At 34.1% G+C, this 10321-nt stretch overlaps 1 pseudogene; it reads right to left on the bottom strand.

Moving 5' to 3' along the window:
- Positions 1 to 791: 791 nt before the first annotated feature.
- Positions 792 to 1418, bottom strand: LOC107545204 (Golgi SNAP receptor complex member 2 pseudogene; annotated as a pseudogene).
- Between the last annotated feature and the right edge of the window lie 8903 nt (positions 1419 to 10321).

Genomic DNA, 10321 nt, shown 5'->3' with positions numbered 1-10321 from the left:
GATTAGGGGTGTTCTTTTGGCTTTAAGAGAAGACAACCAACTCCTTGTGCTATATCCTAATGTATCAAATAGGGTGCTTTGAATTACAATCTAAAAAACAAAACAAAACACAGCAATATACTTCAAAGAATAAAGAAAATTATTGGATCATGTAACTAAGAATTCTCCCATTGAAACATGTTTCTAAATTCAAATCCTGCAAAAAGATAAAAGCTTCTACGTCAACAATAGTTCACTTAAAAGTTTGGAATTGAATTGTATTAGTCCTAATGTGTCCCATTTAGGCCAAGGATAGTAGATCATAGAATGCATTGATTGAGTTATGCCATTTTGGGTTTACTCCAGGAGTTGGGAGTAAGGTCTCTCCCGCTGAATTTAGGAATTCAGGATTCATTTGAGTCAACCAATCTAGTTTCCACCCCATTTGCCACTCAGAGTCAATTTGGATTTTTTAATTGTCCAGGGTTTCTCATTGTCCATTTCTTAAGACTGTCTTCAAACCAAAAAGTAAAATTTCAAGCTTCATCATAAAACAACTTCCCCCATACAATGAGACAGAATTGTTTGTGATTTATTTATATTTATTTATTTATCTATTTATTTATTTATTTACTTATTATTTATCATTTATTTATGTATTTTACAGATCACAATTACTTCTGAGTGGTTTTCACAGTTAAGACAGATGTACATTTCAAAACATGGCCTCTGGGCCCCTCTCTCTTTTTCATGCACAGAAACTCACACACTCATGCAGTGGGAACGTTGTCCAGAGGCTGGGCTTAGCTAGCTCATGTCAGGTTCTGCACCATGAGGAACATGGCCACACAGATGAGCATCATCCCCTTGATCATGAAGTATTTGTCCCGGAAAGCCCACCCCTCGATGAGCTGCATCACTGTGTTGGACAAGCCCAGCATGCTGGCAATGCCAAGGATCCTCTTCTGAGTCCCCTTCAAGGTTAGTTTCTGGGTCCTCAGTCCCCCCAGAATACTGTGCCCACCTCCAGTGAGGTCATCCAAGCCCAGGAAAGTTTTCTGGAGGGAGGAGTTAAACTGCAGTGATTGGTATGGTCTGTCAGAGTCATTGACCGTGAAGGTTCGAGACAGAAGCTCATCTTGCTGCCTCTCCTGCTGCTCCCTTGTGTATCATGATGCTGGAAATTTCTGAGAGCATGCTGCAGTTGCTGGACACCATACTTTAAATGGCCAATATGAAGTTTGGCACTCTGTCTTTGTTAGGGTGCTCCTTGCTGGACAAAACATCCAAACATTCTAGATGGCTGAATATCTATCTGGTCTATGCTTGCTTGGATTTCGTTTTCTAAGTGCAGACTGCTTATCTGCAGTCTCCAGGAATCCCATGTGAGACTGGATCTAATGCACCTGCTTGTGCGTTTGCTGGTACAGAGGCTCCATGTCACTGGTGCAGCTCCAGCTCCCTCCGAACACTGAATTGTTTGTGTTTTAAAGAGAACCTTGTACAATCAGAAAGTGGACATAGCCTATGGGTATCAGGTAAGCTCATGGGAGGGACTGAAGTGATGTCTTAAAGTCAATTTGTCTCTATGGAGCACTTACTATGTTCTAATGCACAATATATTGAAAGTCACAATATTCAAAGTCAAAACGCCTGAGTTCTGCTCCTAATTTTTAAATTCTCTAGATCCTGTGACAATCTCTCTCTGCTGCAGAATTTTTATCTACAAAATAATTAGTTCTAAGAGATTTTTATGTGTATCCAATGAAACAACTACTTTAATGTTCTTTCTAAACTGTAAAGTCCTACAAATAAGAAAAAACTAATATTATGCACAAAGAGTAAGCACTATTGACATTTCAGCATGTCATCAGCTAACAGAATCACTTTACAAAATGGGACTTGCAAAGAGCTATCTAATCATCAATTTGAAATTTTAAGATATATTTAACTAAAACTTCAGGCTCTGTATTTCTGAACAGCTTTTGATAAATACATTAATAAAAAGAGAAGCAGCCAGTGAATGGCATACCAATTCCAGTCATGCACTTAAAAAACTCTTCTCTTAACTTGATTACTTTTTCCTACTTCCTTTCTCATGCTCCATCTGCAAGTCACTAATCCAAGAACTGTCTCCCTTGAGTATATTTTTTATCCCACAGAGACAGTTCCTTGAACTGAATGGATGTTAAAAGAAAGATCAGTGCCTAGTAGAGGATCTCCTCCTGAAGCAAAAAGTAGACCCAATGGGACAATCAGTAGAAAAAAAAAGAATAACATGGAGATTTGAAACAAAGCAGGTTTCAGAGAGTATAGTCAGGAAGACAGGATAACCTCTTGAGAATTTTCATTTAGCAAAGGCAAGCTTATTGCTAAAAGCCTTTGTCCCCACCATGACTTTCCAAATTGGTTTCTAACTGTATGAAATTCTTTTGGAAGAAGAGCATCCTGAACAACACAAAACTTTACCCACTTTTAGATTTTTTTTTATTATAAAATATTTAATTTACTATATGACAAATAATGGAAGCTGAATTAATCAGTCAACAATTATGAATGTAATGGCATGGACCAGTTTTTCTAGGACTTAGTAAGCTAGCATTTTTGCGATAAATCTATGTAATTACAAATAGGTCTGATATACTGAAAGCCTAATTAACAGAACTCATATGCATATATGCATAACCCATGGACACAGACAATAGTGTGATGAAGGTGTGTAGCCGGGGAGAAGGTGCATGGTATAGGGGGTCAATGGGTGAAAAAAGGGGACATCTGTAATACTTTCCACAATAAAGATAAATTTAAAAATATATATATTCTCACCTTTTTCTCTTGACATGATGATTTAACCGATGTTGCCTCAGTACTAACTTCTTACTCTAATTCTCTGTGATTCTTTTCAAATGACTATTTTTTAAAAGTCATACAATTTTTGTGAATGTCCTGTCCTATACAATATTTTTTATTTATTATTGCTTAATAGTGTCTCAATTTGCCAACCAGATTTTAAGCGTCTGGAGGGATAACTCTGAGGACAAAACCAACACTCAGCAAAAGTTCTTCATTCATTTATTATCTTCCAAGTGCTAGGCTCAGTATTAGGTGCTGATATATGTTTTCAAATGATAATATACCAATTCTGTATAACTTATGTGAGCATTTACACACAGAACTATGCCATGTTTCCTGACTTCTAAAATTCATTCAAAATATGAAACATAATTGAAGAAAGTAGAGATTTCAGAGGTTGTTCTATACAAAATCAATTTTTTTCTTTTTAAATTAATAACCACCTTTTAGTTAGCACATATTTTTAATTAACTTTAGATTCAAGCATTTAGTATATAATTTAAACTGAATGCTCATACTGTGGAGATCTTGTTATATCTTATTTTCTATATGGTGCCCTCAATCTTGATTCTCAACGAACATTATTATAGTCATATAGTACAAAATAGTTATAAAAGTGACCAACCTCTGAGGCTTCCCTTCATTTTTAAAACTAAGCAGTGCCTCTGATAAGGTATTATTTTTCATTGTAAAAGTGTCACCAGTTTTCTTACACTCTAAGGAGACAGACTATGGTATGCTTGGTCACATTAAAAACCTGGTGTCCATTTAAATCTGGCTTGAAGCAGGAAGGCTAGCACAAGAAAAATGTGTGAAGTATAGAAATCATTGCTGTTTCTTGCCTCCTGTTCTGCTCTATAAATTTCTTATTCTCTTAAGTTACCTATTAATCTGGACCTCAAAAAAGAGTACTTGGAGTATGATTCCCTCTTTACTGACATTTTACAAAGCACACTTTACTTTTCAGAGCAGTGTTAAGCTCATAGCAAAACTGAGTGGAAAGTGCAAAGATTTCTCACATATTCCAGGCTCTCACACATGCATCACCTCCTCTATTGTCAACATCCTCCCTTCATTTATGAACCTACATAGACACATCAGAGTCACCTAGAACCCATAGTTTACAGTAAGGGTCAGTCTTGGTGTTGTACATTCTATGGGTTTGGACAAATGTATAATGACATGTGTCCACCATCATGGCATCATGCAGAAAATTTCACTGCCCTGAAAATCCTCTGTGCTCCACTTATTCAACCTTCCACATCAGCCCCTGCACCTTCTGATCTTTTTACTGAGCCAATAGTTTTGCTTTTTCCAGAATGTCATAGAGTTGGAATCATACAATGTGTAGCCTTTTTAGTTTGGCTTCCTTCACCTAATAACCATTTATGTTTTCTCCATGTCTTGTCGTGGCCTGATAGCTCATCTGTTTTTAGCACTGAATAGTATTCCGTTGTTTGGGTGTATCACACTTTACTTGTCCATTAACCTGCTGAAGGACATACTGTTTCCAAGTGTGGACAATCAAGAATAAAGCTGCTCTAAACATGCATGTGCAGGTTATTGTGTGGGCCTAAGTTTTCAATTACTTTGAGTGACTACCAGGAAGTAACATTTGTTAGCCCACACTGTAGAAGAATATTTAATTTTGTAGTAAATTTTTTAAAAGTATCAAATAACTGATTCTAAGTTCCAGGAGCTCTCCGTTATAGGTGATTAGTATAAAAAGAATGGATTGGACAGAAAACAAAGCCTCTGTTTTATGGAGAGATTAACAAATTATGTAAAATGATTGGTTTTGATTCAAAAGTAACTTTCTACACTGGATAGCAACATGGTTTAGCCTTAAAATGTAAATTTAATAAATTTGTGAATAACTGATAATTACACGGTAGGCAATAGATTCTCAAGGATCCAAAAGAAATGAGATTTTCTTACAATTTGTTCTTACAGTGGTAAATTTAATTGGGTTCCTACTATAAATGCTTTTTCATCTCCATAGTAAAATCTTGGATTCCAGCACCTCCTCTCTCCCACCCTTAGAATCACAGCCAATTAAAAGTGCTGCTGCAAATGGCAAGAGTACTTATTCTGCATGCAGTTCAGGAAAGGAACCGTTTTTTTCTTGTGCTTAGACCACTGTCACTGAACCAGTTTCCAAAATTGCGTCCTAAAGAACAAGAGTTTTAAGAATTTCTGAAGATAAATAAAGTTGTAAAATAAATTATATTACACCCTCCATCGTTCTCAATATATTATCATGTTAAATGTTCTCCAAATATTGCAGTAAAAACAAATATTTAAATTTCTCATATTCACCTGTGCACAAATTCTTCCTCACATTTATCACCAAGTAACCCATAGACCAAGCTTTTAGAAACGGTGGCCTAAACATTTCAATTGTTTTATATTTTCTAGTTGCTAATTTAAAATTCTGCATAGTTTTATAATGATAAATTTATTATGCATAATTATAAAATGGGCTGGTCTACAGGTATTAAATGTCTTGCATTCATCTACTTATTCTTAAAGTTTTTTTTGAGTAACTATTGTATACAAAGTGTTCTTTGCTATCCAGAGAAGATAGTTCTAAAAAATCTGACAATATAGAACAGAAAATTATGCAGAAAAAAATTGTCATGGAGTGCAATAATTGAAAAAATAACTATTGCTTCAATGGATTACTTTTTCTTAAATATATATATGTGTATGTGTGTGTGTGTATATGTTTGTATATATATATATTATATTATGGTAAAACCTTTTTATTTATACTTATTAGAATAAATTTGAATTGTTTTATTGCACATTATTGCAATTGTGAATTTAATATCATTCAGTATAATGGTATAATGTTCTTATAGGATTTTTAAAAAGGTTTACGCCTATATTTAATGGCACCAGATATGTTCTCCTAATTACTGTTTGTTAATTTGCTTCCTTCTGTCAACTTGCTCTGCTTTTTGGTTATACTGGATTATCTTTGTGTAAACCCTGACCAGTGCTTTCAATTTGTTGCCCAGAGCAAATTTAATGACTGGAAGAGGAAATCAATCGCCTAAGTTTTGCTACTGAGCTGACCTTTATTCCTATTATAAAGAAGAGGACCTGTTTTGATCAGCATTATCAGCATTTCCTTCCTCTCAGCTTTGACAATGTGTTGTTCGCTGCAGCTTTCTAACTCATTACTTTTGTCACCACTGTGTGCTTGTGCAGATTCATGCAATGTAAGTTATTTTTGAAAGAAATTTTCATAAGTGGCCTTATCCACTTTATTAAAATATAATTAATTAATAACCTATGTGATATTTTAGCACCTACTATATATATCTTTAGACTTAAAGTGGTAACAATGTAGATGGAAAAATCTATATGTTCACCAACAGAAAGACAATGTAAAATAGCCAATAAATTAGAACAGAATCAATAAGATGAAGAGTAGAATGTATGTATACAAGATACATTTTGTGGATTATTAGGAAAAAGAGAGAGAATAATGTCTGATAAAATGATTTTAAAAAAAGACCAAATCTCCAAATTGCCCTCAACACAAATGATAGGTCTTATACATAGTCAAATTTATTGATGATTCAAATTCAGAAGCAATGGCAAGGCTTAGGCCAAGCGTTCTCTAGAGATACTGACACCGTCAATATAATTCCCCAAGGGTAATTTCTCTCCCACATTTGGAAATGGTCTGGTACAGATTTCAGATGGGATAAAAAATGCATGTGGGTCACTGTGGGGAAAACCGTCTTATTCAGTTATGGAACATCTTTTTTTTCTATCCCATTAATCACATAAATTATGTGATATTTTCCTGTGGGTCTTGCCTCATAAGTCTATAAACTGTAGGCTTCTTTTTTTTTTTTTTTTTTTTAATATATCTTTATTGATTTCAGAGAGAGGAAAGGAGAGGAAGAGAGAGATAGAAACATCAATGATGAGAGAGTCATTGATCGAGCCCGCAACCCGGGCATGTGCCCTGACCGGGAATCGAACCCCGATCGCCTGGATCCTAGGTTCACACTCAGCCGCTGAGCCACGCCCGGCCGGGCTGTAGGCTTCTTTACATCATACAGAGACCAGGATACCTGAATACAATTATTTTAAAGGTAAGAACTCTCCATTATCTTTCTGCAGTAAATGCTATGAGTGTATTTACCAGAGATTTTTTGACTAAGAGTTTGACCAAGTAATCTCTTTCTTTCCCAAGTATCTCTGAAAACAGAAGAAAGGCTACAGCCCCATGGTTAATATGATATTTCCAACTGATGTTATTGGTAACTTATTCATGGAGGAAAATTGTGAAACCTGATATATTATTTATGTATGGCCAGTATGAGAAAGTTCAAGGTGTAGTTCTTACCTCAAAACAATCTCATCCCAATCACTTTTGCTGTCAATTAAAAACCTCACAGGGTGAAAGATTTATTCCCCCCCTTTCTAAATCATACAATATCATTTTATTTGCTAATAAATGAAATAATATAAAAACATACAAAATAAGCATCCTCAGGTTAAAACAGGCAACACTGGTTTTAAAGTTTAGAGAAATCACTTATCTTAAAGCATGTATTTACAAATGAAATCATATAAGAATATACTTAAGTGTTTTCTCTTGCATGTTTCCCAGATATTTCTCCAGAAATTTAAAAAGATTTTGAAATAAATCTGAGGCAATTTTTGATCAGTTATAAATACACTACACAAGCAGCCTATAGATGTAGAGCTACCAAGACTTAAAGGATATTAAATAATTTGTCAGCTATTTATAATTGACTTAATATTACTATTTTGGGAAGCATCTTTGTCAATCAAATTCTTTGAGCTGGCTGCCCTAATATTCATCCGTTTCTGATTGCTGACATCTAAAATATATATAAATCATGAGTTAAAGGCCAAGCCATTTTGAAAGTTTTAGTTCTACTACCACTAAGTCACAGATTATCTACTAGTAATAAAAACTCATCTAACTTTGTTCATTTTTATTTCATGTGTCTATATTTGAATCATAGAGTAATTATTGACCAGTTTGTACTTGTCTCTTGATTTTTGTATTTTTATTTGTTTTTCTTTTAATCAGAAGTTTAAATTCATTGACAATTGCATGCTGTTATGTCAACTTAGAAATTTCAACCATCATTAAATGATATGGGTAAGTATACTTTAAAAATCATTTACAAAAATATGTATAAAGACTGTGTTTTGGGATGAGTTTTTAAACATTAATTAGATTGCAGCACATTTAAACCCATCAAAACCTACATATATAAATATTTATATGGAACAAATATATATACATGTATACTTATAAAACTTGTCTTTAAAACAGCTTGTCTAATGATAATTGTATTATATTTTCTGAGTATAATTCTTGAACAATCACATATATATTTAAATAGAGTCATATAATTTTAAATTCTTTCTATTTTAACCAGATTAAGAATTTTGGGAATTGCCCAGCAGGGCGTGGCTCAGCAGTTGAGCATCAATCTAGGATCTAGGATATCGCAGTTCAATTCCTGGTCAGGGCACATGCTCCCCCCTGAGAACTTGATCCCCAGTACAGGAGCAGCCAATCAATGATGACTCATCATTGATGTTTAAACTCTCTCTTCTCCCTTCCTCTCTCTAAAATCAATAAATATATATTTTAAAAAAATAATTTTAAGAATTTAAGAAAATTATATAGACAGCAAACAAACAATATGTAGGATAATTCCCATATAAAACCTGCCTCATTGTTTGCCAGTGGGCCACCAATTACCAGTTCCCAATTCTTGTTTTTGTAACACTCTCTCTTCACTGTTTATTCAACTAATAGAGACTATATCAGATTGATTAACAGTTGGGTCAAATAATATAATATTTGTTGAAAAATTTTCCATATATATATGTTTAAATAATATTAGAATGCAAATTTTTAAGTTTCCTCTTGAATTTTCCTAATCTAAGCATAATACCATATTTGAAGAAATCATGAGCTCTTAAATAATAAAATGCATAATAAAGTGCATACCATTGTTATAGTTTAGGCTAAATGAGCAATATATGTATATATGAATAGAAATATATATACATATTTATATGAAGAGAAAGAATTAGAGCAAGAGTAACAAAGTTAGTATTTATAATATTTATGAGGCAGAGGACAACGAAAACTTAACTCTTAATAGTACCTGAATTCTATGTTATACCTGAGTGGAGTTAATTTAATGAAAGTGACATTGAATATATGAATTTATTAGTACAGTCTCAGATTAAGATTTATGATTATTCTAATTTTTAAATTTTAATTTATTATATGGAGATGAACAAATTACACAATTTAAAGTTTTGTGATTACAATTTTCCATTTCTTCTGAGAGCTGGGGAATGAGGTTGTCTTATCTACTTCTGAGCCACCTTGCAAGCCATCACAGTTAAGTATAGTGAGGTATGGGGTATTAAGGAAAAAATGGTGTGCCAGATATTCTTCCTTTTATTCCCCATAACTTATAATGTGGCTGCAATAAATTAATCATTTCCAAAGTGATACATTTTATTTCCTGCATATTTCATGTTTTCATAACAAAGTCATGAGGTGGCATTATCTCCATTATACAGATTAAGAAAGTAAGGCTTTGGAGGAATTAAATTACCTGCCCCAGTTCATACAGCTTTAAGTGGCTAGAGCAGAATTCCAAACTGTATCTAGACCTGTCTAGGTTTCCAACTACCACACTCTATAGAGGGAGAGGAAGGAAGAGGGAGTGAGAAACTTTGATCGGCTACCTCTTGCATGCTCCCTACTGGGGACTGAGCCCACAACCCAGCATGTCCTCTGACAGGGAACCGAACCTCGGACCTGTAGGTGCATGGAAGGGCAGTCAACCAACCGAGCCACACCGGCCAGGGCCCTATCTTGTTTCTTACGCTGGTGGGAAAGTCAAACGAGTTAGAAATCTGAGCACCAACCCTAGAGATGTAGTAGGTTTCCCTTTTCTTTGTCACCCATCTGAATCATTATTTGCTTACTTAATGGACATCTTCTAAAAATAGTCTTTTAAACCATTTTTAAAATGAAGGAAAACCAATAACTGGAAATAAAAAAACTCAAACATTTCACTTATGCCACTAAAAACTCTGCTTTCCACTGTTGGCAAATTGCATCACTCTTGTGTCCTCAATTTAAATTTGAAGTTCTCCAATGTGCCTTTTAGATAGAAAGGAAGTAAGAGAAATTCTCCTTTCACTATCTGCAGTAACTCAGTCTTAAATAAAGTCTCCTAGGGAGTAAAGTCTATGGAGATCAGTTTCAAGGTTTTTCTTGAAACTGTTCAGAACAATAAGTTTATGCCAATTTGTCCTATTCACTTAGGAATGTGTGTCTAGAAGAACAAGGTTCATGCTTTTGAATATTTTGTGTGAATTAATAACAATGGCACTTTATTGTATGCCAGAAAAAATTTCAAACTTAATATACATGTTTATGATAATGATAAAG

This window comes from Miniopterus natalensis, chromosome 2 (assembly GCF_054644295.1).
Source record: "Miniopterus natalensis isolate mMinNat1 chromosome 2, mMinNat1.hap1, whole genome shotgun sequence".
NCBI classification, from domain to species: domain Eukaryota; kingdom Metazoa; phylum Chordata; class Mammalia; order Chiroptera; family Miniopteridae; genus Miniopterus; species Miniopterus natalensis.
Note: the sequence above shows the minus strand (reverse complement) of the source record. Positions and strands in the feature narration are given on the sequence as shown.